Raw genomic sequence first — 25,414 nt, forward strand, 5'->3', positions numbered from 1 at the left:
GCCAGCTGTGTAAATAACAGTTTTATTTCTTCTTCCCAATCTATGTATCTTTCATTTTCATTTTTTTGTCTTATTGCACTAGCTAGGACTTCCAGTATCATGTTGAATACTAATTGTGAGAGAGGGTATCACTGCCTTTTTCCCAATAATATGAAGAAATAATATGAGAATCTAGTTTCTCACCATTAACATTCCCTATATTATTATATAATTTATATCTATGTTAACATTCCCGACATTATTTTTTTTTGCAGATTTCTTTATGAAGTTGAGGAATTTCTCCTGTATTCAGGTTTCTGAGAGTTTTTGTAATAAACCAGTGTTGGATATTGTTAAATTCCGTTTCTCTATCTATTGTTATGATCATATGATTTTTCTTCTTACGCTGTTGGTGGGATACATTATTTATATTAATTTTTCAAATGTTGAACCAGCCTTGCATATCTGGAATAATTTCACCTAATGTATAATTATTTTATACATTGTTGGTGTTGATTTCCTAATAGTACATTGTGAGTCTTTGCACCTATGTTCATTAGGGATATTGGTTTGTAGTTTTCCCTTCCCATAATGTCTTTATCTAATTTCGGTATTAGGGAGATGCTAGCCTCATAGAATGAGTTAGGAGTTAGAAAGTCTTCCCTTTTATTCTATTTTCTGGCACAGATTGTAGAAAATTGGTATAATTTCATCCTTAAACATTTGGTAGAAATCACCAGTTAACCTATCTACACCTGATTCTTTCTAGTTAGAAAAGGTATTAATTATTAATTCAGTTTATTTAATAAACATAGACTTATTCTGATTATCAACTTTCCTGGTATTAGTTGTGGTCATGTCTTTCAGTAAATTGGTCCATTTTATCTAAGTTTTCACATATGGGGGCATAAACTTTTTCATAATATTATTTTGTTATATTTTTAATGACTGTGGGATCAGCAGTGATGTTCTCTCTTTCCTTTCTGATATTTTCAATTCGTGCCTTTTGTTCTAAGGGTTAGCTTGATTCCAGTTTTTAAAATTTTCTTGATCTTTTCAAAGATCCAGCTTTTGTTTTCATTTGAATTTCTCCATTGATTTCCTGTTTAGTATTTCACTGATTTCTGCTCTAATTTCTGTTGTTATTTTCTTTTCTTCTGCTTGATTGAGGTTTATATTGCTCTTCTTTATCTAGTTTCCTAAAATAGGAGTTTAGAATGTTGAATTTAGATATTCCTGTTTTCTAAAGTATGCATTCAATGCTATAAATTTCACTTTATTCTATATTCACTCTATCACACAAAGTTTGATAGGTAGTATTTTCATTTTCATTTAGTACCAAATATTTTTAAATTCCTTTGAGACTTTTTTGAGACACATACTACTTAGAAGCATGTTGTTTAATCTCTAATGATTTTGGGATTTTACAGCTATCTTTCCGTTATTATTTAGCTCAATTCCATTATATTATGAGAACATACTTTTATCATTTCTATTTTTAAAAATTATTTATGCTGTGTTTTATATTACAGAATATTATCTATTTTGTTGAATGTCCTATGTGAGCTCGAGAAGACTATGTCTTCTGCTGTTTTTGAATGAAAGTGTTCCATTTCAATTAGATCCAGTTGATGGCTTGGGCTGTCTATGTTTGTACTGATTTTCTGCCTGCTAGATCTGTCAATTACTGATAGAGTGGTGTTGAAGTCTCTAATTGTGAATTAATCAATTTTAACTTGCAGGTTTTTAAAATTAATTATATTTCAATAGCTTTGGGGGTACAAGTAGTTTCTAGTGACATGGATTAATTATCTAGTGGTAAATTCTGATATTTTCGTACACCTGTCACCTGAGAAGTGTACATTGCCCCTAATGTGTAGTGTTTTCACCCACACCCTCCTCCCACTCACCTTCTTCTAGTCTCTAAAGTTCATTATATCACTCTGTATACCTTTGCATACTCATACCTTAGCTTTTCTTATAAGCGAGAACATACAGTTTTTGGTTTTTCACTCCTGTGTTATTTCACTTAGAATAATGCCCCCCAGCTCCATTAGAGTTGCTGCAAAAGACATTATTTCATTCCTTTTAAATGGCTTAGTAGTATTCCATGGTGTATATATACCACATTTTCTTTATCAACTCATGAGTCAGTGGGTACTTAGATTGGTTCCACATCTTTGCAATTGTGAATTGTGCTGCTATAAACATACATGTTCAAGTGTCTTTTTCATATAGTGCCTTTTTTTTTGTTTCTTGGTGTAGATACCCAGTAGTGAGATGGATGGATCAAATTGTAAATCTACTTTTAGCTCCTTAAGGAATCTCCATACCACTTTCCATAGAGGTTGTGCTAATTTACATTCTCACCAGCAGTGTATATAAGCATTCCCATTTCCCCACATCCATGCCAACATCTATTATATTTTGACTTTTTAATAATGGCCATTCTTGTAGGAGTAAGGTGATGTCTTATTGTGGTTTTAATATTCATCTCCCTTATGATTAGTGATGTTGAGCATTTTTTCATGTGTTTGTTGGACATTTGTGTATCTTCTTTTGAGAAATGTCCATTCAAGTTCTTTGGCCACTTTTTGATAGGATTATTATTATTTTTTTCTTGCTGATTTGAGCTCCTTGTAAATTCTCGGTAGTAGTTCTTTGTCAGATCTGTAATTTACAAATATTTTCTCTCACTCTGTGAATTGTGTGTTTACTTGATTATTATTTCCTTTGCTATGCAGAGGCTTTTTTAGTTTAATTGGGTCTCATTTATTCATTTTCGTTTTTGTTGCATTTGCTTTTGGGGCCTTAGGCATGAATTGTTTGCCTAGGCCGATGTCTAGAAGAGCTTTTCCAATATTTTCTTCTAGAATTTTTATTGTTTCAGGTGTATATTTAAGTCTTTGATCCATCTTGAGTTGATTTTTGTATAAGGTGACAGATAGTGATCCAGTTTTATTCTTCTACATGTGGCTTGCCAGCTTTTCCAGTACCATTGATTTAATAAGGTATCCATTCCCCCAATTAATATTTTTATATGCTTTGTCAAAGAGTTGGCTGTACATATCTGGATTTATTTATGGGTAATCTATTCTGTTCCATTGCTCTATATGCCTACTTTTATATCATTACCATGCTGTTTTGGAAAATATAATCTTGTAGTATAATTTGAAGTCCAGTAATGTGATGCCTCCAGATTTGTTATTTTTGCTCAGGAGTGCTTTGGCTATTTGGCCTCTGTTTTGGTTCCATGTGAATTTCAGGATTGTTCTTTATAATTTGTGAAAAATGATGCTGGTATGTTGATGGGAATTGTATCAAATCTGTAGATTGCTTTGGACAGTTATGGTTGTTTTCACAATATTGATTCTGAGATGTGAAGCCAGCGGGGCTTCTGGGTTGGGTGGGGACTTGGAGAACTTTTCGATCTAGCTAAAGGTTTGTAAAAGCACCAATCAGCACTCTGTAAAAACGGACCAATCAGTATTCTGTAAAACAGACCAATCGGCACTCTGTAAAATGGACCAATCACAAGGACGTGGGCAGGGCCAAATAAGGGAATAAAAGCTGGCCACCGTAGCCAGCAGTGGCAACCGCTGGGGTCTCTTTACACAGTGTGGAAGCTTTGTTCTTTGGCTCTTTGCAGTAAAACTTGCTACTGCTCACTCTTTGGGTCCACACTACCTTTATGAGCTGTAACACTCACTCCGAAGGTCTGCAGCTTCACTCCTGAAGTCAGCGAGACCATGAACCCACCAGGAGGAACACACAACTCTGGACATGCCACCTTTAAGAGCTGTAACACTCACTGTGAAGGTCTGCAGCTTCACTCCTGAAGTCAGTGAGACCACAAACCCACCAGTAGGAAGAAACTTCAGACACATCTGAACATCTGAAGGAACAAAATTCCAGACATACCATCTTTAAGAACTATAACACTCACCACGAGGGTCTGCAGCTTCATTCCTGAAGTCAGTGAGACCAAGAACCCACCGGAAGGAAACAATTCCGGACACAATTCTTCCAATCCATGAGCATGGGATGCGTTTCCATGTTTGTGTTATCTATGATTTATTTCAGCAGTGTTTTGTAGTTCTCTTTGTAGAGCTGTTTCACATCCTTCATTAAGTGTATTACTAGGTATTTATTTTATTTTATTTTATTATTTTGCAGCTGTTGTAAAAGGGATTGTGTTCTTGCTTTGACTCTCAGGTTGGTCATTGCTGGTGTATAGCAGTGCTACTGATTTGTGTACATTCTTTTTGTAATCAGAGACTTTGCTGAATTCATTTATCAAATCTAAGAGTCTTTTGGAGGAGTTTTTAGGATTTTCTAGGTAAATAATCATATCATCTGCAAACAGAGATTGATTTTCTCTTTTCCAATTTGGATACCTTTTATTTCTTTCGCTTGTCTAATTGCTCTGAGTCTAGGTTCTTGGCACCTTTGTCGAAAATGAGTTCACTGTCAATGTGTAGCTTTATTTCTGGGTTCTCTATTATGTTCCATTGATCTATATGTCTCTTTTGATACCAGTACCATGCTATTTGGGTTACTACAGCTTTGTAGCATAACTTGAAGTCAGGTAATATTATTCCTCCAGTTTTATTCTTTTTGATCAGGAAGGCTTGGGCTATTCTGAATCTTTCAGAGTTCCATATAAATTTTGGCACTGTTTTCTTTTTCCTGTTTGTGTGGAAAATGCCATAGATATTTTCATAAGTGTTTCATTGAATCTGAAGATTCCTTTGGGTAGTATGTACATTTTAACAGTGTTGATTCTTCTAATGTATGGAAATTGACTATCTTTTCATTTGCTTGTGTCCTCTTCAATTTCTTTCATTAATGTTTGATGGTTTTCACTGTAGAGATCTTTCACTTCTTTGACTAAGTTTATTCCTAGATATTTTATTTTATTTGTAGCTACTGTAAATAGGATTACTATCCTGGTTTCTTTTTCAGATTATTCACTTTTGGCATATCACAATACTACTGATTTCTGTATATTGATTTTGTATTCTGCAACTTTCCTAAATTTACCAGTTCTAATAGTTTTTTGGTGGAATTTTTAGTTTTTTTCTAAATATAAGATTATAGCCTATGCAAACAAAGATATTTTAGCTTTTTCATTTCCAATATGAATCTCTTTTATTTCTTTCTCTTGTTTAATTTCTCTGGCTAGGACCTCTAGTAGTATGTTGAATAAAAGTGGTAAAAATGGTCACCCTTACTGCATTCCAGAACTTAGAGAATCGCTTTCACGTTTTCCTTTTTCATTATGAAACTAACTTTGGGTTTGTCATATACGGCTTTTCTCATATGTTGAGGTATGTTCCTTCTATACTTAGTTTGTTGAGAGTTTTTATTACAAAAGTATATTGAATTTGCTCAAATTGTTTTTCAGGATCTATTTAAATGATCATATGATGTTTTTCCTTCAGTTTGTTAATATGTTGTATTACCTTTATTGATTTGTTCATGTTGAGCCACACTTGCATCCCTGGGATGAATCCCATTTGATTATGTTGATCTTTTATATGTGTTACTGAATTCGGTTTGCTAGTATTTTGTTGAGGATTTTCGCATCTCAGTTCATTAGATATATTGGCCTTTCATTTTCCTTTGTCTGGTTTTGGTATCAGCAAAATACTGGCCTCGTGGAATGAGTTTAGAAATATTTCCTTCTCCTCTCAGTTTTGAAATAGTTTGTGTAGGGGTTCGTATTCATTCTTTTAATGTTTGGTTGAATTTAGTATGAAGCCATCAGGTCCTGGGCTTATCTGTACTGGGAGACTTTTTATTACTGTTTTATCTCATCACTTGATATTTTTGTATTGAGGTTTTGGATTTCGTCATGGTTCAATTTTAGTAGGTTTTATGTGTCCAGTAATTCATTATTTCTTCTAGGGTTTCTGATCTATTGGCATGTAGTTTCTCATAATATTCTTTAATAATCCTTTAAATTTCTGTGCTGTCAGTTGTAATGTCTTTTTTTTTAATCTCTGATTTTGTTTGGATCTTCTCTCTTTTTTCTTAGTCTGGTTAATGGTGTGTTGATTTTATCTTTAAAAACTCTTTGTTTCATTAATCTTTCATTTTTTAAAATTTTCAATCATATTTATTTCTGCTCTGTCCTTTACTTTTCCTCTACTAATTTTGAGCTTCTTTTGCTCTTTCTGGTATATGTCTTTAAGATGCATCACTAGTTTGTTTATTTAAAATTTTTCTATTTTCTTTATGTAGGCATTGCTGTATATTTCCCTTTTGGTACTACTTTTGCATAAGTTTTTTATGTGATGTTTCCATTTTCATTTTTTGCAAGAACTTTTAAAATTTTCTTCTTAATATCATCTTTTACCCAGTCATTGTTCAGGAGTACATTGTTTAATTTCTGTGTGTTTTTATAGTTTCCAAAATTCTTCCTGTTGTTAATTTCCAGTTTTATTCTGTTTTAGTTAGTAAAAAACACTAGACATAATTAAAATTTTTTGAAACTTTAAGCCTTGTTTATGGCCTAAAATATGGTCTATCCTTGAGAATGTTCTATGTGCTGCTGAGGAGAAGAATGTGTGTTCTGCAGTTTTTGGATGCATGTTCTGTAAATGTCTGTTAGGTCTATTTAGTCTATAGCACAGGTTAAGTTAAGTGTTTCTTTGTTAATTGTTTTGTCTATATTATGGGTCCAGGGCTGAAAGTGGGGTGTTGAAGTCCCCAGCTATTACTGTATTGGTGTCTATTTCTCTCCTTTGCTCTGATAATATTTGCTTTATATATCTCAGTCCCCCAGGGTTGGGTACACATATATTTACAATTGTTATATCTTCTTGCTGACTTGACCACTTTATCTTTACATAATGACCTTTTTGTCTGTTTATATAATTTTTGTCTTGGACTCCATTTTGACTGATATAGCTATTCCTATTCTGGTTTCCATTTTCATAGAATATCTTTTTTCATCATTTCATTTTCATTCTTTATGCGTCTTTATAGGTGACATTAGTCTCTTGTAGGAAGCACAGAATTAGGTCTTCTTTTTCAATCCATGCACCCACTCTATGTCTTTTCATTGGAAATTTAGTACATTTACATGCAATGTTATTATTGGTAAGTAAGGACTTACTCCTGCCATCTTGTTATTTGATTTCTGGTTATTTTGTTGGTCCTCTCTTTACTTCTTTCCTGTCTTCCTTTGTATAATAGTGATTGCCTCTGGTGATACGATATAATTTCTTACTCTTTATGTTTTGTGTATCTGTTATAGATTTTTAGTTTTTGGTTATGTGAGGATTGCAAATAACATCTGATAACTAATAAGAAAAAAGAGAGAATAGTTAAATAAATAAAAACAGAGATGAAAAAGTAGACATTACAACTGATAGCACAGAAATTTAAAATATTATTAAAGAATATTATGAGAGGCTGGGCGCGGTGGCTCAAGCCTGTAATCCCAGCACTTTGGGAGGCCGAGACGGGCGGATCACGAGGTCAGGAGATCGAGACCATGCTGGTTAACACGGTGAAACCCCGTCTCTACTAAAAAATACAAAAAATTAGCCGGGTGAGGTGGCGGGCGCCTGTAGTCCCAGCTACTCGGGAGGCTGAGGCAGGAGAATGGTGTGAACCCGGGAGGCGGAGCTTGCAGTGAGCTGAGATCCGGCCACTGCACTCCAGCCTGGGTGACAGCGCAAGGCTCTGTCTCAAAAAAAAAAAAAAAAAAGAATATTATAAGAAACTACATGCCAATAGATCTGAAAACCTATATTAAAGTCATTTATCCATTTTGAATTAAGTTTTGTATATTGTGTAACATAGGTGTAAAAATCTATTCCTTTGAATGTAGATATGCATTAGTCTCAGTATTATTTTAAAAATTATTTTTCCCTATTGAATCATCTTGGCATCCTTGTTAAAATTTATTGACTCTAGATGTAAGCATTTGTTCTACATCCCCAGTTATTTTCCATTGTTCTATATGTCTATCCTTATGCTACTGTCACACTACTTTGATTACTAGCTTTGAAATTAGTTTTGAAATTGGGGAGTTTGAGTCCTCCAAATTTGTCTTTCTTTTTTAAAGACTGTTTTGATATTTGGGAACCCGTGTAATTTTATATGAATTTGAGAACTGGCTTTCTTGTTTCTCCCAAAAGTCATTGTAATTTGAATAGGGATGATCTTGAATGTATTGATCATTTTGGGTAGTGTTCTACTCTGTGAACATAGAATATTTTTTCAATTACTTAAGTCTTCTTTAATTTTTTAATCAATGTTTTGTAGTTTTCAATGTACAAATCCATCATCTGTTTGGCTAACCTTTTCTCTAGGTTCTTTACTGGTTTAGATGATATTGCAAATGATTTGATTTCTTAACTTACTTTTTGCATTATTCATTGCTAGTGTATAGAAACACAATTGATTTTTCTGGGTTGTTGTTGTAAGCTACAACTTTGCCAAAGTTGTGTAATTAACTCAAGGCATTTTCTCTCTTTTTTGGTGGACTCTGTAATATTCCACAGATAGGATTATATCTTCTATTAATATAATATTACTTAAACCTTTACAAATTAGATGTCTTTTGTTTCTTTTGATTTTTTTTCTATTTGCTTTGGCAATTATCTCCCATACAATGTATGTTATGAAAGCAGACTTTTTTTTGTTCTTATCTAAGAAGAAAAGCTTTATATTTTTCACCATTGACTATGAGGTATGCTATATTTTTTCATTAATGCCCTCTCTCAATATTTCAGATTGAATTTGTGCTGAGATACTCCTTCAGTGCTTAGCCAGGACATTTACAACGTGGCTTTTCCCTTCACTTCCTACTTACACTGAACCTATAGATTAATGAGAGGTGAAAGTATAGGGCATTCTCAGGTCTTTTCTGAGTATGTACCCTGCCTTGGGCCAATTATCTCCTATACATGAGCACTTTTGAATGCCTAATTTCCCAAATAAACATCCTGTCTTTTCCTCTCAGACTTTAGTTGCTCTGTTGTATGCTTCAACTATAATATTTTGCCCCAGGATTGTTCATTTGCTTTACAATATTTTTGAGGAATGTCCACCATTTTCTACTGTTGTGTGAGTTCTGAGTTAGGCAAAAAAAAAAAAAAGGCAAACACCTTGTGTCAATCCTGAAGGTAGATTCCAGAGAGGTTACAGCACACAAAATTATTTGTGAAAAAAACAGAAAGAATGAATAAGATCTAATAATTGATAGCACAACAGGGTAACTATATTATGTAATAATTTAATTGTACATATTAAAATAACTAAAACAGAATAATTGGATTGTATGTAACATAAAGGACAAAGGCTTGAGAGGATTAATACCCCATTTGTCATGTAATTATTATGCATTGCATACCTAATATCTCATTGTACCCTATAAATATATATGCCTACTATGTACCCACAAAAATTAAAAATTAAAAAAATTTGTAAATAAGTTCTATTCTGTTCTTTCTAGAACCGGGAACCATAATCTCACACTGGGATTATGGACTGTTGTCTTCTATATCACTGCTGAGCCATGGACAGAGTTGGACATAGGGCAAGTAAAATGCCACAAAGTTTTCTACCATTTTTGAGTTGTCTACTTATTGATATTATGTTAACTTGGTGGCTTTAAACTTTTGACTGTTTTCCAGAAGTGGCATGGGCATGGAGGACTAGGAAAGCATACTTAGAATTAGTATGAATGTTAACTGCTTTTCCTTTGCTTAATTCAAGTGCCCTTGTGAGGGCAATTAGTTTGGCTAGTTGAGCACTTGTGCCTGAGGAGAGAGATGCACTGTCAACAATATCATTCAGAGTAACTATTGCACATGCCCTGCTTTATGGATCCCTTGTTTTACAAAAGAACTTCTGTTGATAAAAAGAATCCAGTCTGGGTTCTCTAAAGGGGTTTCCTTGAGGTCCTCTCTGGCCACATAGGTTTGTACTATTGTCTGCTTGTAGTCATGTTCAAGCTCCCCAGCTTCCTCTGGGAGGAAGGTGGCTGGATTTAGGGAGGGGCAGGTTCTGGATGGGACTGCAGATCCCTCTAATAGCAGAGCTTGATACCTGAGGAGGCCATTGTCTGTTAGCTAGAGACTCCCTTTAGAAGACAGCAGTTCTGCCACATTCTGCAGAGTGTAAACAGTTAAGTTAGTCCCCATGGTTAACTTAGTAGCCTCTGGTACCAGCAAGGCTACCACTGCAACTGCCTGGAGGCATGCTGGCCATCCTTTGGCTACCAAATCAAGCTCCTTACTTAGGTAGCCTACAGGCTACCTTTTATACTCTACATAATGTGGCAGGACTGCTATTTTCTAAGGGGAGTCTGTGGCTAACAGACAACTGCCTCCTCAGGTATGAAGAGCCTGGGTTCGAACTCCCACGGCCATTTCCTTCCTTTCTGATACATAAAGATTAAATCCCTTCCCTATGGGGAGACTAAGGGCTGGTGCCTTAAGCAACCCTTGTTTTAGTTGGTCCAAGGCCTTCTAGCCTCCAGTTCCCAGGCCAGTGAGTTTTAGCTGTCTGAGTCTCCTTTATTAGGTGATATGAGAGATGAGCTATTTCACTGTATCCAGCTATGCATAGTCTGCAGAATCCTGTAATGCCTAAGAATCCCCTCAGTTGCTTCAGAGTTTGGGGGAAGGGGAAGGAGGAGATGGGCTTAATCCTTTCTTTGCCCAGTGCCCTGGTCCCCTCTGACAATACCAGGCCGAGGTACTTCACTGAAGTCTTACAGAGCTGAGCTTTAGATTTTGAAACCTTACATCCTCTGTTAGCCAGAAAACTAAGAAGAGTCTTACTGACCTCCTGAGAGATTTCTTCAGTTGGAGCACAGAGGAGAATGTCATCTACATTTGTAAAACTTTAACCTGAGAATAAAGAAACTTGAAGAAGTCTCTTGAAAATTCCTGCCCAAACAAGTGGGGGCTGTCTTGGAATCCCTGAGGTAACAACATCCCGGTTAATTGGGTGATTTGGTTAGAGGGAACCTCAAATGCAAACAAATACTGGGAGTAGGGGTATAGTGGTATGCAGAAGAAGGCATCCTTTAGGTCCAGGACTGTGAACCATTTAGTTCCCTCAGGTATCTGAGTTAGTAGGGTATATGGATTGGGAACCACCGGGTGAATTGGAACCACAGCCTCATTAATGAGGCAGAGGTCCTGAACTGGTCTCCACTCACAGTTGGGTTTTCGTACTCCCAGTATTGGGGTATTACAAGGGCTGTGGCACGGTTTGAGGAGGCCCTGCAAGCTTAATTTATCAATGATAGCTTCTAGTCCTTTCCTAACTTCTGGTTTCAGGGGATATAGTTTCTGGTTAGGAAAGGAGTTGGGATCCTTAAAGTGGATCTGAACTGGTATAGCAGTTGTTGCTCAGTCAATTTTTCCTTGAATTGAACAAACTTCTGTTAATACAGTCTCCACTAAGGGGAGACAAAGAGTTTGTCCTGGAGTCATTAGGGTGGTGGTCCTTATATGGGCCAGAATGTCCCTGCCCAACAGAGGAGCTGGGCTTTCAGGCATAATTAGAAAGGCATGGGTGAACAAGAGGTCTCCCCAACTACAACTAAAGGGTTGGGAAAAATATCAGGTTAAAGGCCTTCCTGAGATGCCCCTCATGGTCATACTAAGAAAGGAGAGGGAGGCTGGATTGGAGAGGAGAACTGAGAGACCAGCCCCAGTGTCCAGAAGGAGGTCCACTTTTCTTCCTTTGATTTCCAGAATTTCCCATGCTCCTGGATGGCAATGGCTGCCTGTGATTGGCTGAAGCTTTCCTGTTTATTATTGGCTAAAACTTGGCTATTTGGTACACAAAAATAATACACTTTTAAGTTAGGTTTTAGTTTGTTATGTAGAAACTCAAATTATGGAGACAGCTCAAGTTAATGGCCTCCTGCTTATTTAATTTAGTACTACGTAGAGACAGACAGCATCTCTCTTACTCATTTTACACTCCTGTTTTAGACTATTCATATTTTACCCAAGTGCTATTCTTTTTTCTGTGAGCTCTAAGAAAGGGACAACTCACGACAATACCCTGGAATTTCCCTCCCACTTCTAGTTTTATTTCATCATTTGAAATGTAGTCTACATCACAGAATATAACAAAATAAAAATTGACCATGTGTTATGCTTTATATAAAAAGGGTAACAAATTCCTGAGCCTGAGATAATTGAGTCAGTGCTTCCCCCCAGTTTTCCTCTCTTACTTATCAATAATCTACATTTTAAGAACTATAGCTTGTACCACCTAATTTTCTATAATCAAAGTGTTTAGTAAGTATAAAATGTTTGGTTAAAAAAGAGAAGTGCCACTAATAGTTGTCATAGAAAATTGGTCTTTTCTCAGAATATCCAAGATTTTCCCTGACTTCTCATTGGCCAGCACTTTGTCATAAGCCAATATATAAAATAGTCACCAGCAAAGAAGCTGAGATTAGCATATTTTATTTAGGCCAATCATTATTCATACTCTGTGGGCTAAAGGTATTTTCTCCCCTCCCTGGGCATAATGCTGATGGAATATGCTTTAGATTCTATAAATTATGTAGAAGGAGGGAATGACTTAGTTGAGCAATCAACTCTGTCCATCAATCATATATTTCCTTTGTTTTTTTATATCACATTCTCCTCCTGAACTTTCTCACATTTATCTAATTGCTGATAGCCAGTCATTTTGTGATACTCTCTTCTATCTAACTCTTAAACATTGATGGTTTTTAGAACTCTGGCTTTTGTTCTCTTTTCATGCTCCTACTCCACAGACTCCTTTATAACATTCTAACCTAGTCTCATGACTTCAATTACTTCACAAGTGAGATGAATGCCAAAGACATACATCTATAGAATATCTCCTGCTAATTAGGACTGCATACTCAATTGATTACTATTTCTAAATTTGAATAACAGGCACCTCAAACTCATTATGATCAAAGCTGAATAATTATTTTCTTACAAATCTGTTTTGTATGCTGTCATTCTAATAGGAATTAACTAAAATGCCCAATCAAGAATCTCAGGTGTCATCTTAACTTTCTATCCTTCCTTAACCTTTGTATCTACACAATCACCAAGTCCAGATAATTCTGGTTTTGAAAACATGGGAGAAGATAAAGTTAATCAAATAATATATGTGGAGTAAGAAATAGATCTAGTGATAAGTCTAACAAATATTTATATGTAAATAATAGCCATGGAAAGGAACTATAACAGAATACAGAAGTGACAGAAAAAGTTACAAAGAGGAAATATAACCTTGTGAAAAGCAAGTGAAGAAGGATTTTCAAGAAGGTGAAAATAGTTAACAATTCCAAATGAGGCCAAAAACGTTCATTAACATAATCACAGAAAAATATCCATTGAATTTAGCACAGGAAGTTGAGACAGAGCCTGAATTTACTTGGATAAAGAGTAAATGTAGAAATGAGATTTTGGGATATGGTGGCATAAATACATGTACTACTTAATCTGTTTCTGTTCTCAACTCCTTGGCTCAAGAGTCTCAACAACCAAAATTTGCTTATTGTTAATGTTTATAGGAAATTGTTGATGCAACTGGGGTCAGGAGTACAGATTCACAGCTATTCCAGAGGCTCAGAGTTTCAAGGACCCACAGGCAGTGATACTTGCTATATGCAATCCTTGAATATATCATTTTATCATAAAAATATAGGTAGCCCCACAAAATGTTAATCCTAATGAATTAAAGGACCCTAGTCCGAACAGTTAGAAGGTGACTGTCTTTCTCTTGTATTACCAAACAAAAAAAAAATAGATGGAATACCTAAAGTAAAATGAAGAAAATAAAATTAACTATATCAGTTATCACAATAAAGTAGAATAGACTAATTCCTCCTATCAAATATAGAGTTTGAGATGAAAAAAGCCTCTGGCAAATATCTAGTCCAAAAAAAAATCACTTTAGAAACATAACACAGATGTTGAAAAATGAAAGGGTGAAATATGATTTACTTTACGTATAAGAACAAATGTCAATCAAATGTCAATCACAAGAGGCAATATTCATGTCATATAAGACAGTGTTCATTTCACAAAAGGCAACATTCAAGGTGAGAACCAAAATCATTGACTAGAACCCTAGGATGTGCATTCTCTAATCCCTGTAATCTGTGAATATGTCATATCACACTGTAAAGGAGACTTTGCAAATAGGACTGAAGTTAAGGACTGGAGAAGGAGAGATTATCTTGGATTATCCAATAAGTTTCAACCTAATTATGAACCTTTAAAAGCAGAGAACCCCTCCTGGCTGTAGTCAAAAGATATGATGGCAAAAGGATAAGAGACACGCAATGATACTCATTTTGAAGATGGAGGCAAGGGCCATGAGTAAAGGAATTTGTGAGTGGCTTCTGGAAGTTGCAAAAGTCAGAGAAACTTATTTTCCCTTAGGGTATCTGGGAAGGAAAACATTTGATTGAAGTCCAGTGACACTTGTGTAAGATTTTTAATCTATAGAACTATAGTATAATAAATGTGCATCATTTTTAGCCCCTGAGTTTTTGGCAATTTGTGAAAGCATTGATAGAACACTAATGGACATTTCTATAATAATAAAATTAATAGCCAATGGATAATTTAAAAACTCATATTTTTATGCACCAAAGAAAGCAAGAAAATACATATAGCAAAACTCCTAGACAATACCAAAATACTAGAATCATCATAGCAAAATATTTTAGTATTTTAAATCAAAAGACTAATATGATTCCTTGAGATTTAAATAATATTATATAATTTTTTTTTCTGAGAGAGAAAGAGAAAAAGGAAGAAGAAGAAGAGAGAGAAGAGCGATTCTTTGTAAGAATGAAAGTTTTTAACCTCTAATGGAGTATCCATTTGTACAGAACTCTCAACAAAACATTAACGCATTCTACCTAAAGAGACATTTTTATAAGCCATATTTTCAGACCACAAAATATCAAATGTCAAAACAAAAGCAAAGCATCAAAAAATGTCATGATCCCCTGAAAATAATTATCCATTCATCTAAATAGCATACAGATCAAAGAGCAAATACATAAACTTTGAAACAAAATTATGTAATATAAAAATCTACTGTGTTAAAATGGAATTCCATCTGAGTTTTCTAGAAGTGCGTATTTTAACTATGTAACATTACTAGTTTGTGTGTGATTGATTTTGTCCTTTCAGGGTGATTGCTATTCTCATTTTATTGAATAGTCTTTGCTTCTTTTGAATGAGTATTAATATTTTTTTATTTCTAATAACTTATTCGTAAATGTTTCTAATTACATAAAACACTCTTTAGAAGTTACAGTTTAAAAGTTACTAGCTGAAGAAAGATAATTACACATTTTGCAAAATCCAAATCTATAACAAATGTTCAGATAAAAAGGAGATATATTTTAGTAAATTTCTTATGATTTAGAAATTATTTTTTACCAAAAGCTGGTTAATTATTAATTGCCAAAAGGACTCTAATATTTTTAACCTTATACTTCATAGAGACTGAAATTGTAATAAAACAGCCCCTTCTCCCATTTCCCAAATATCCAGTGTCTGTTGGAAGGTATGTAATAATCTACACAATAGGTTAGTAGTTATTTTGTAGAATATCCTTAATTCCCTCACAAATCACTGATTGTATGGAATATAATGCAAGTGTCAAAACAGCCTCATTTCCCCTATGGGCTTTAAAGAGATTTACACACTGCATAAAAAAATTACTGTCTAAACAGAAAAAAAATAATCAATTAGAGGTTTGAAATCATTGACCATTATATTATTTTCAGTAAAGAAACTAAGAACAGTAGCCTTAACACTTCTTAGAAATCTGAATATCTTAAAATCTACATGCTTGGCCTTTTTAGATAGACTTCCAAACTTGGTTTTCTTATTCTTATAAGAAAGAATAAAATAATTGATGAGCTATATCTTACCATCTCTAGAAAACTGAAAGTAGTGTTTTAAGGTATATACCAGTAGGAACTCATTACCTTTCAAGATTTAAACATCATTTTAATACAAAGTGTATCACATATATAGCCTATAAATAGTATATCAAATTATTGACTTAATTCTTTACATTTAACGATTTATTTTAAAGAAAACTGAAAATATAAATACTGGCACATTCTTGCTCAGCTATATGTCATTTTGCCCAGGCAATACAAGTTGGAAATCTTGGAGTCATTGTTGATTTATTTAATTTGTTCCATATATAGACATTGCTAAATATTGAAAGAATCTGTTCTTGAAGTTCCTCTTAATTATGTCTCCTCCTTTCTTTTTCCTTTGTCATTGTTGTCTTTCTGACCTGTATTTGCCCACGTCTGGATTACTGCATCAGATTATTAGCTGAGCATTTCATATTGGTCTTCATTACCTTAAGGTCATCCCACATAGCCCCTGATTAATTGTCTTTACAACATAAAAATAACTTCAATACAAATGCTTCTCATGGAAGATAATTCCAGTAACATTCAAAAATATAAATTATTGGGTATCTTCATTTTACTTCCAAGTCTTAAGGGGCTTAGTACCTTTTCTGGGGCATCAGGGGCAGACATTATTTCCATTACACTGGAATATAAAGGACTGTATCATCAAAGGCTTATACAGAATGGTGCATTTGAATTCCTAGGCTAATGTGACCTTTCACACTTTCTGGTCAAGTTCCTAGAGATCTTTTTTTCAATTGCATATTTTCATATATATGTGCTGCTACAGTTATAATTGCTTGATTTTTAGTTAAATTATGTATGTGTGTGTGTTTACATGTGTATGTATATAGATATATATATTTAAACTTTTCACATATATGTGCTGCTAGAGCTGTAATTACTTAATTACACTTGGATACAAAATACATAAACACACTCACCAGTTACAAACATGGAAATTTGGAAATTGTTCAAGAAACAGTTTATGGCTGTTTGGTATTAAGCATGGTGACTGGGGTTCCTGCAGCCATCTTGTGATCATGAGTTTCACTTCTATGTAAAAAAGGACAAAGGGAGAAAGATAGAAAAAGCCTAAGTCCCTGATGTCATTTTGGAAAATATGGGTAACCCTGGACTGACCACACTAGGCTTCTTTTCCATGTTTAAGACATTACATTTGGATTTCTGTTAGAAGTCCTACTTCTCAAACAGTACAATCTACATTGTGTAAAATTAGAAATAGTCATTAGCAGGCATGTGATTTACCATTGTCACATCTGCATAATATATTTTGGTTAAAAGTTCTAGAAAAATTATTTTGCACGGAGTAACTGCTTCCCCATTCCTGAGTGTGACCTACACTCTGATCTCCCACCTAATCCACTGTTTCTATGCATCCTTTAAAATAAGAATTGTGGTGTATATAGATACATACAAATATATTATACATATGGTATATATACTATTATTAAAATTATATCAAATATCTATGTACATAGAAAAAGACTGAGCACATATGTGCAAAAATGAAAATGGTTGTGTTTAGATAGTGGGAACATGATTGATTTTCTTTTTTTACTTTTTTTAAATTTTCCAAAATTGTCTTTACTATTGTTGCCTTCAAATTAAGCATTGAAAGATTTTTATAAAGAAGCAATTGATGGTTTCGACTCTTGGATTGTTTGGGAAGATATAGTGGGAATCAGGAATATTTTTTCTATCTGTATAACTATTTTAAACTACATTTTTTTTTGTTTTAAGACAGGGCCTTATTCTGTCACCCAGGCTGGACTGCAGTGGCATGATCTTGGCTCACTGTAGTCTTGACCTACCAGGCCTAGGTGTTATTCTCACCTTAGCCTCTCAGAGTAGCTGAGACTACAGGCTTGCATCACCATATGTGGCTAATTTTTTTTTTTTTTTTTTTTTGTATTTTTTGTAGAGACAGGGTTTCACCATGTTGTCCAGGCTGAGCTTTAACTCCTGGCTGCAAGCAATCTGCCCTTCTTGGCCTCTCAAAGTGCTGAGATTACAGATGTGAGCCACTGTACCCAGGCTATTTTATACTATTTAATACTTAAATTTTAATTAAGTGATGTGGTTTGGCTGTGTCCCCACCCAAATCTCAACTTGAATTGTATCTCCCAGAATTCCCATGTGTTGTAGGAGGGACCCAGGGGGTGGTAATTAAATCATGGGGGGAGGTCTTTCCTGTGCTATTCTCATGGTAGTGAATAAGTCTCATGAGAACTGATGGGATTATCAGGGGGTTCCAATTTTGATTCTTTCTCATTTTCTCTAGCCACTGCCATGTAAGAAGTGCCTTTCGCCTCCTGCCATGATTCTGAGATCTCCCCAGCCATGTGGAACTGTAAGTCCAATTAAACGTCTTTTTCATCCCAGTCTCAGGTATGTCTTTATTAGCAGCATGAAAATGGACTAATACAGTAAATCGGTATCACTAGAGTGGGTCATTGCTGAAAAGATACCCAAAAATGTGGAAGTGACTTTGGAACTGGGTAACAGGCAGAGGCTGGAACAGTTTGGAAGGCTCAGAAGAAGACATGAAAATATGGGAAAGTTTAAACCCTCCTAAAGATTTGTTGAATGGCTTTGACAAAAATGCTGCTAGTGATATGAACCTAAAGGTCCAGGCTGAGGTGGTCTCAGATGGAGATGAGGAACTTGTTTGGAACTGGAGCAAAAGTGACTCTTACTATGTTTTAGCAAAGAGATTGGCCACATTTTGTCCCTGCTCTAGAGATTTGTGGAAGTTCAAACTTGAGAGAGATGACTTAGGGTATCTGGTGAAAGAAATTTCTAAGCAGAAAAGCATTCAAGAGGTGACTTGGGTGCTATTAAAAGTATTCTGTTTTAAAAGGGAAAGAGAGCATAAAAGTTCAGAAAATTTGCAGCCTGACGATGCAGTAGAAAAGAAAAACCCATTTTTTGAGGAGAAATTCAAGCCAGCTGCAGAAATTTGCATAAGTAGCAAGGGGCCTAATGTTAATCCTCAAGACCATGGGGAAAATTTCTCCAGGTCATATCAGAGACCTTCACAGCAGCCCCTCCCATCACAGGCCCAGAGGCCCAGGAGGAAAAAGTAGTTTCATGGGCCGGACCCAGGGTCCCCACGCTGTGTGCAACCTAGGGACTTGGTGCCCTGTGTCCCAGCTGCTCCAGCCATGGCTGAAAGGGGCCAACACAGAGCCAACATAGAGCTTTAGAGAGTGAAAGCCCCAAGCCTTGGCAGCTTCCATGTGGTGTTGAGGCTGCAGGTGCACAGAAGCCAATAATTGAGGTTTGGGAACCTCCACCTAGATTTCAGAAGATGTATGGAAATGCCTGGATGCCCAGGCCAAAGTTTGCTGCAGGGGCAGGGCCCTCATGGAGAACCTCTGCTAGGGCAGTACAGAAGAGAAATGTGGGGTCAGAGCCCCGACCAAGAATTCCTACTGGGGCATTGCCTAGTAAAGCTGTGAGAAGAGGGCCACCATCCTCCAGACACCAGAATGGTAGATCCACCAACAGCTTGCATATGTGCCTGGAAAAGCCGCAGACACTCAGCACCAGCCAGTGAAAGAAGTTGGGAGGAAGGCTGTAGCCTGCAAAGCCACAGGGGTGGAACTGCCAAGCCCATGGGAACCCACCTCTTGCATCAGAATGACCTGGATGTGAGACCTGGAGTCAAAGGAGATCATTTTGGAGCTTTAAAATTTGATTGCCCTGCTGAATTTCGGACTTGCATGGGCCCTGTAACCCCTTTGTTTTGGCCAATTTCTCCCATTTGGAACAGCTGTATGTACCAAATACCTGTACCCCCATTGTATCTAGGAGATAACTAGCTTGCTTTTGATTTTACAGGTTCATAGGTGGAAGGGACTTGCCTTGTCTCAAATGAGATTTTTGGATTGTGGAGTTTTCGGTTAATGCTGCAATGAGTTAAGACTTTGGGGGACTGTGGGGCTAGCTAGCTGGATTTGTTTCAAGGAATTTAAGCAAATGATTGTGGAGTCTGGCAGGTTTCAAATCTATTGAGCGGACTGACAGGCTTGAAACTCAGGCAGGAGTTGTTGAATTTTTCAGGCAGAATTTCATCTTCCTTCAGAAAACCAGTTTTGCTTTTAAAGATTTGCAACTAATTGAATGAGGTCCATCCAAATTATCCAGAATAATTTATTTTTATTAAAATGAATTGACCAAAGATTTTGACTACAACTGCAAAATATCTTTACATCAATACCTACATGCATGTTTGAATAACTGGGTACTACAGCCTAACCAAGGTGACACATAGAACTAACATTAGTCTATTTCTCGTCAACTTGGCAACCATACACATCTTCATAATCCATACTTATTCTCCACATAAGGACAATAACAATGCCATATTTGCACCTAACATGATACAACTATCATGTGTACAAACAAAATCATGCTAATCCTTTCCCTGTAAGTGAACACAAAGTCCTTGGGCAATGTTCATTTTTCTACTTGATACCCTATAACCAATATAATACAATAGGGTGACTATAATTAACAACAACTTACTGTATATTTTTTTTTCTCTCTCTCTGTCTTTTTTTTTTTTTTTTCTTTGAGAGTCTCACTCTATGGCCCAGTCTGGAGTGCAGTGATGCAATATCAGCTCACTGCAACCTCCACTTCCCGGGTTCAAATGATTCTCCTGCCTCAGCCTCCTGAGTAGCTGGGATCACAGGCACCTGCCACCATGCATGGCTAATGTTTATATTTTTAGTAGAGACGGGGTTTTACCATGTTGGCCAGGCTGGTCTTGAACTCCTGAACTCAAATGATCCTCCTGCCTTAGCCTCCCAAAGTTCTGGGATTACAGGCATGAGCCACCATGCTCGGCCACTTACTGTATATTTTCAAATAGCTAGAAGAGTGGAATTTGGATGTTCTCAACAAAAAGAAATTATAAATGTTTGGGGTGATGAGTATGCTAATTAACCTGGTTTTATTATAACATATTGTATATATGCATAAAATACATGTATATTTATATAACCTCATAAGTTATATATCCTCATAAGGAATGAAATAAATGTGAACAGGAAAAAAATGATGTCAGGACAGTTGGACGTGTAAATGAAAAAAAAAGTTAATTTGAACGTGAACCTCACAACCTATGCAAAAATCAATACAAAGTAAACTGCAGACCTACATATAAGAGCTAAAACTGTAAACTTTAGGATAAAACATGGTATACATTCTTTCTGGTCTTGAGCTAGGCAATTATTTCTTAGAAATGACACCAAAAGCAGAGTGGGGGGGGGAAGAAAAGGACTTACTCAAAATTAAATGTTTACATTTCAAAAGAGTACAATTGAGAAAATAACAAGATGCAATTTTCCCATGTAACAGACCTGCACATGTACCCACTGAACATAAAATAAATGTTGGAAAGAAAAGTAAGTAAATAAATGAAACAAAATCCTTCTCTCTGAAAAAATAAATGAAAAAAATTTCCGTTGTTCTACACAATCACCAAAACAAAAGAAAGGAAGCGAAAAGACATCTCACAGAAAGGGAGAAATATTTGTAAATTACATATTCAATAGGGACATACACTGAATATACAAAGAACTCTAACAATAAAAAAAATGAATAATAAAAAGATTCATATTTTTTAATGGGTGAAGAACTTGAATAAGTATTTCAAAAAAGAGTATATCCAAATGCCCATTAAGCACATGAAAAGATGCTTGATACTATTAGTAACTAAGGAAAAGCAAATCAAGACCACATGAAATACCAATTACCACCCACTGTAATGGCTATAATAAAAAAGACATTATAACAAGTGTTGGCAGGAGTGTCATGAAAATGTAACCTTCATATGTTGCTGAGGATGGTGCAAAATGGTGCAATGACATTGGAAAATAGTTTGACAGTTCCTCAAAAATGTAAACATAGAGTTACCATGTGACCCAGTAATTTCACTCCTAGATATTCACCACAGAAATTAAAACATATGTTCACACAAAGATTTTTATGTCAGTGTTTAGCACAGCAATATTCACTGTAGCCAAGAAGTGGAAGTAACTCAAATGTCCATGAGTTGGTGAATGATGGTTACACAAAATGTAGTACATCTATATAACAAAATACTGTTTGACAGTAAAGTTAAATATTGATGTATAGTACATAAGTGAACCTCAAAACATTATGCTTTGTGAAATAATGTAGATTCAAAAGAACACATACTGTATAAATCTGTTTATATGAAATATCTTGAATAGTTAAAACTGTAGAGATAGGAAGTAGATTAGGGGAGCAAGGGAAGAATAAGGATTGACAATTGTTGGGCAAATCTAATATTAGACTGTTATAATGGCAGTACAATTCTGTGAATATAGGTAAAATCATTGACATGCATTAATTTTATGATACCTAAATTAAAGCTGTTTAAAATAGGTAAGAAAAAATATGATGGCAATAACTATTATTAAAATATCTTATGTTAGATGATAAGTGGGTAAAAGAAGACAATAAAATAATTGGTATATGTTATATATACACACAAACATATAATAAGACATAAAAATTCATAATAATTACAATCTTCATTTCTGCAACTGATCCCATGATCATAGCTAATAGTTATAACTACTTTCTTCTACTGTCCATTCCATATTTGCATTGTGCTCAGCAAGCCCCTAAACTGGTAATGGCTCTTTGCCTACTGGGATTCCCTAAATCTTTATTCATGAAGGGTCTGGGTCATTAGTATTCCTTCCTGATTTGGGTTGTTATTGCTTTCCATTGAGTATAATCAGATGGTATGGTTAGTACTAGGAGATACCCTAAGAGATTCTGTATGTCCTGTCTTCCAGACTTACATTTCTTTACCTCAGTTGTGTAATAGCAGTCCAATATCCTCTCACTAATCAGCACAAATCAACCCAGCCAGCAATGTAACTTCATTGCCTGTTGACTCAGAGGCATGAGAAGTGTAATGTAGTAGGGTGACAGTCTTAGCTTCCAGTTCAGCAGAATCATTCTTATGTCTCTTAGTGGAAACATTTCTCCCTTTGAAATTAAGACCTATAGACCAGGGGAACTTAAGGTTTCAGGGACAGGAAGTAACATTTGTTGCTAGTGCATCACTAGGGATACTAATAATGAGTGATGCCACTCCCATTTCCCCCCCCTTGATTTTGGGGCCTGTGAAATCTGGCCATGAGTGAAACACCAACATATATTTAACATTGATTCAGGGCATATACAGACTCCTGGTGAATGTTGCCCCAGTGCTGCAAGGAATTCTGTCTACCTGATCCTGTAGCTGAGTTTTCAAAAGGCCATTCCACCATTCTATCAAGCTGCTTGTTTTAAGATTATGGAAAACACATTAATACTAGTGAATTCTGTGAATATGTTCCCCATTGCTGCACTTCATTTGCTCTAAAGGGAGATTTTCATCAAAAGCAATGCTTTGAGGAACACCATAATGATGGATAAGGTATTATCTGTATTCCTCAGATAGCAGTTTGGGTATAAGCATTGTGTAGAAAGAAAGCAAATCTATATCAAGTGTAAGTATCCGTCTCAGTTTGGCCTGCTATAAGAAAAATACTTTAGGATGGGTAATTTATTAAAAACAGAATCTTAACACTCACAATTCTGTAGGTTAGGAAGTCCAAGATCAAGAGGCCTGCAGATTGGATGTCTGATGAAGGCCCATTCTTCATTGGTGATGCCTTCTGGTTATGTCCTCACATGACTGAAAGGATGAACAAGATACCTTAATCCTCTTTTATAAGGGCACTAATCCATTTATGAAGGCTCTTCTCTCATGACCTAATCAACCCCTAAAAGGCCCCCCTCCTAAATCATTACCTTGGGGGTTAGGCTTCAGCCTATAATTTTTGGAGAGACACAAACATTCAGACCATAGCAACATCTCTTCTAGTAAGAAGAAAGTGCCTTCCCTTCCACGATGGAAGTGATCCATTGTAGTTAGCCTGCCACAAGGTAGCTAGTGATCAACCACAGAAAATGGTGCCATATTATAGACCCATTGCTGATAACTACAGTTGGTTTATTGCCCACTCAGCAGTGGCTGTAGCCAGTTTGGCCTTGGTTAGTAGAAATCCTTATTTCTAAGCTCATAGCCTCCATTCCTGCCAAACATGGCCACTTTGTTCATGAGACCATGGGACAATGACACAGGAGGCAGGATAAAGAGGCTGACTGGGATACACAGAATAAGTAATCTTGTCCACTTAATTATTAAAAGCCGTCTATGCTAAGGTTATCCTTTGGTGAACATTCACATGAAATGGAGTTTTTAAAAACATTTTTCACCTATTCAGAGAGGTCTGGCTATATTCCTCTTCCCCAAATTTCTTAGTACCCAATTTTTCAGTCATGCTCCTACCAAGTCCCTGACCATCCAATAAAACTCTTGGCTACAGCCCATGAATCAGTATTCAGTCACACATCTGGCCATTTCTCCTTCCAAGAAAAATAAAATTTTCCAAGCAAAATTTCCCCTCACTTTTTTTTTTCTTCCCTGTCCTTCAGGAATGTCTTAGAGAGGGGCTGTAGTGCTGCAGCTGTCCACTTTCAGGTGATGCTTACATATTATGCAGAGCCATCTGTATACCAGGCTCAATTATTCTCTTCCTTTGTCTCCTGATTGTAGAGAATTTATCATTAGGCCATAGATGGAGATTGAGAGAGAGAAGGCAGTGTAGCAAAAGGAAGATCACTGGCATATGTGCAATTTCTTCATGTAAGTTACTGGTGCCTTCAGGACCTGCTCAGGCCCAATCTCATATATACCACTTCCATTTGTTTATGGAGTACCGCTGTATACACCCAACTATAAGCTTGGTAGGTCAGACAACACTCAGTTCATGATGGGCAACTGAGGTCACATGGGAACTTGGTGGTTCATGGCTAGGTGTTCAGCCTCTACTAAGGCCAAAAACTGTTTATCAGAAGAAAAGTAACTACCCACAAAGGATGGCAAGGCTTTGCTTCAACTCATAGATGTCTGCAGTATGATTTACCTATAGAGCCTCCCAAAGGCTTTAAACAGCATCTCTACCTGCCACTCAAACTTCAAGCACCATTGGATCTGCTGAATCATATGGCCCAAGTGGCAGAGCAGCTTCCACAGCAGTTTGGAACCTGTTTCCAAACCTTCTCTTTTTCTGGGCTCCACTCAAAACTGCAACTTTTTTTGTCATGCAATAAATGGGATGGGGTAGCACAACCAAATGAAAAATGTGTTGCTTCCAAAATCCCAAGAAGCCCACTAGGTGTTGGATCTCATTTTCTGGTGGTAGAACCAGACACAACCACTTAGAAATCTAGGATATATTAAAATTGTCACCACCACTAAGTACCTGGTAATTGAAGTGTAAGACCCATGAATTTTTGTTGGATGTATTTCCCACCATTTGACAAACAAATTCCCTATCAAAAAGTCCATAGTAGCTGATAGTTCTTGCTCACTCGGTCCAA

At 35.9% G+C, this 25,414-nt stretch overlaps 1 long non-coding RNA gene across 1 annotated transcript in view; it reads right to left on the reverse strand.

The window, feature by feature from the left end:
• Positions 1 to 25,414, reverse strand: part of LOC105490345 (uncharacterized) — an 848,896-nt gene that overhangs the window by 448,607 nt on the left and 374,875 nt on the right. The window contains exon 3 of the long non-coding RNA XR_011618168.1: positions 23,560 to 23,663. This is a non-coding gene — a long non-coding RNA (uncharacterized lncRNA). The remainder of the gene's footprint in view (positions 1 to 23,559; positions 23,664 to 25,414) is intronic.

This window comes from Macaca nemestrina, chromosome X (genome assembly GCF_043159975.1).
Source record: "Macaca nemestrina isolate mMacNem1 chromosome X, mMacNem.hap1, whole genome shotgun sequence".
In the NCBI taxonomy this organism is placed as follows: domain Eukaryota; kingdom Metazoa; phylum Chordata; class Mammalia; order Primates; family Cercopithecidae; genus Macaca; species Macaca nemestrina.